Source organism: Dicentrarchus labrax, unplaced genomic scaffold, assembly GCF_905237075.1.
Source record: "Dicentrarchus labrax unplaced genomic scaffold, dlabrax2021, whole genome shotgun sequence".
NCBI lineage: Eukaryota > Metazoa > Chordata > Actinopteri > Moronidae > Dicentrarchus > Dicentrarchus labrax.
In genome coordinates this window covers 2814668-2817884 of record NW_026136714.1, presented here as the reverse complement: position 1 = coordinate 2817884, position 3217 = coordinate 2814668, and positions in this window count along the sequence as shown.

Here is a 3217-nt window from a genome sequence, read left to right as displayed (position 1 = left end):
CTCCTCAGTATGTCTGTCTCTTTATTTTCTCGTCTCCTCTGTCCATGTGACCACAGAACACTTCCTTGTTCCTATTCTCATACATTTAAATGATTAGAGATAACATTGTCCTACTCACCATTGTGTTATAGTTCTTCTTGTAGACTGCTCTTATCTTTATGGTGGCACAATAAAAAAAATATATGAATCAGAAACATTTCTTTTTATAAGCCTGAGGGAGAAATAAACCTTCTTCTCCTACAGGTAATTATAAATGAAGTTTTATAACTAGGTTAGGGAAGAAAGACCACGCCCCGAACTCATTTCCGCTCAAAACATATTTAAGCACACCTTATCCGTTCACTCCCTCCTTGACTCATTTTCTACATCCCTCCCCCCAATCCCCTTCTTTCTTTTTGTTTTCCCTCTCTTATCCAAATACAGGAACCACTGGGGCTCACGAAGAGATAAGAGACGGTTCCCCCACTCAGCGTCTCAACACCCACTCTGTTCCTCCTGATCATCTCGCCGAACTCCTCCCTCCATCCACCTATCCTACCAGCTTTTCTCCCTTTCTATCAACCCTCACCCGTCCTTCCTATACCCCCTCATCCCTCGATCCTCGACCCTTTCCCCCATCCCTCGACCCCTTCCCCATCATCCCTTCATCCTTTCATCCCTTCCATCCCTCGACCCTTTCCCTCCCAGTATTCCTCATATGTTCATAACGTGTAATAACATTTTTCGTATTCCATACAGCCATTGGCGTGGTCTTTGTTAGTGAAGTGCACTTTGAAACTATAATCTGAGATCCTTATGTAACATGATTCAAATATAAGAGCAGTGGGACAAAATCTGCTCCATCTAGAGCTGATTTAAGTCACTGTCTCCAAGTAAATATATTAACTGAATAAGTCCACATCTACTGCAAGAAGATAATATTTTCATTACCTCATGCACCATGGAGCTAAAAAGTTGTCCATCACATTGCAAATGAATGCCATCACTGCCCGACTCGTGGGATAAAACATAGGCACCTACTTCATGAAAATGAGTTAGTTTAGTTTATAAGGCTCCCAGTTAGCTACAGCTTTGCAGCAGCTCTTTTTCCTGGGGTCCGCAAAAAGCTTTACAGTGTGACAATGCACCATAACAATTTACATAATAACAAGACAAGCTCCTGACAACACAAAATATATGATATCATAACTATGAGCAGCTTACAGGTGTCAGAATATAGAAGTGTGCACTTAGTTATGTACATACATAACTTCCAACTACTGAAAAATAAATAAATAATCATTTTCTGAAGGCTTTTTTAGTGCTGAACAAACCTTTATTAAAATTAAATGCAGGTGAAATGTGAGTAAAGAATAAATGCACTGGAATAAATGCAGGAACATCTGGTAGTATCCAAGGTGGTGCTACATTTGTATAGTGACAGATATTGTCCAGATGCAGAAGATTATAGACTGGATCTATGTTATCATATACAGATCTGGATACATTTCCATAAAATTGGATACCATTGGATCTATTTGGATACAGGGCATTTTTGTCCAGTGAAGTGTTCCAGTGTCTCTGAGGCCTGTAAAACTATAATACACATTATCATTAAGTAATGATTCCCCTGTCTGGACATCAAAAATCAAAGTACTTACAGAAAACCAGAGACACTTCTCAATAGGAGATACTCTTTGACCTTCCTCAGGTTTTTAAACATTAGAGAGCTGCAGTTTGCCCCAGGACGGAGGCTCATTAAAACATAAAGCTGCTCTTGTCAAGTAGGGCCATATGACCCACTGGGCCCAATGGCCGATTCTCTGTCAGAAAATAAAACAGCTTTACAGTACAAGAGACATGGGTGTCTGCTCTGTCTACTGTGGCTGAGTAATAATAGGTCAGATAGTACTAGGCCTGTGTGTTCCCATGTTAAATGAGAGAACTCACCCTGCAGAAGGCCAGAGGGACTGATGGATAATTGCTGTCAACCAGAAAGAGGGACTCAAGGTTGCAGGTTAAGGTGACTTCAGTCTGCCTTTGGGATTCATTAATCTGTTCCTGTTTTCTCTGTGCATGTTGCCGTTCACTAATCAGATGGCCTGCCACCCTCATTGACAGGTTTCCATTCCTGTGGTCATGTGCATTGTTGACTCTGAGCGCACGTTTGACGTGCAGCTCGCTGAGGCAATGTTGCTGTTAGATAGTTTGAATTTTGCTTGGACGGAGTAAGCAAGGTTGTCAAAACATGTGAGCGGCTTGATAAAACATGTTATTAACAGATCATGGTGTGCTGTTTGACGATTGAGCAAAGCCTTTTGGAAAAACGTGAGTCATGAGTCATGAAGCTAATGTTTGGATGTCCATATTATGAAATGTGATGTGTTTGACAAGTCTAACCGCTATGGAAAAAGTGACAGGGCTGCATTTTGAACAATATTAAACCCTCCCTGGGTAGTTTATTTTAACTTTGACAGGGTAGTTTGACTGAGCATCCTGTACATGGTTGTTTACTGTATCATCTGAAATCAAACAGGCGACATCATTAGTGTTTAGATCCCTTCTTAAAGGACCAGTATGTAGGATTCAGTGGCATCTAGTGTTGAAGTTGCAGATTGCAAATTACTGAACACCACTCGCATCTGTATTTGGCACCTTGGGAATGAGAACGGGCTGTGAAGTGTGTAGGAGAAACTACGGTGGCCTCGACACACACGAAAACCGTGTAAGGCCCTATTTACAGCCAGTGTTTGATTCTGTGCCACTGTAAATAAAATAAAAGGTGATTATACACTAATGAAAACATACTTATATAATTATTAAATTTAGTTTCTGCCAAGTGTTACAGACTGGACCCTTTAAAACTATCCTTTATAGCAAATGATGAATATGAATAATGAATTGAATGCTGGATTTCATCCTCCCACACTTACCATTTACCACACTTACTTTACTATTTTAATTTAATTTCACTGCCCAATGTTCTTCTGTTGTCTGTGTTGCTCTTTTATTGTTATTTGGGGTTTTTGTCTACTGTTTTTTTATTCTTTGTAAAACACTTTGTAACTTTGTTGACAAAAGTACTATGCAAATAAAGTTCATTATCATCATATCATGTTTCCAGTCCTTGAACACAACCACCATCTGCTCTTTCACAATAAACTATAATATACTATACTATACTATACTAACTATAATAATTCTAACCTCAAGTTTACATTTTGCTCCTTCTTTAACC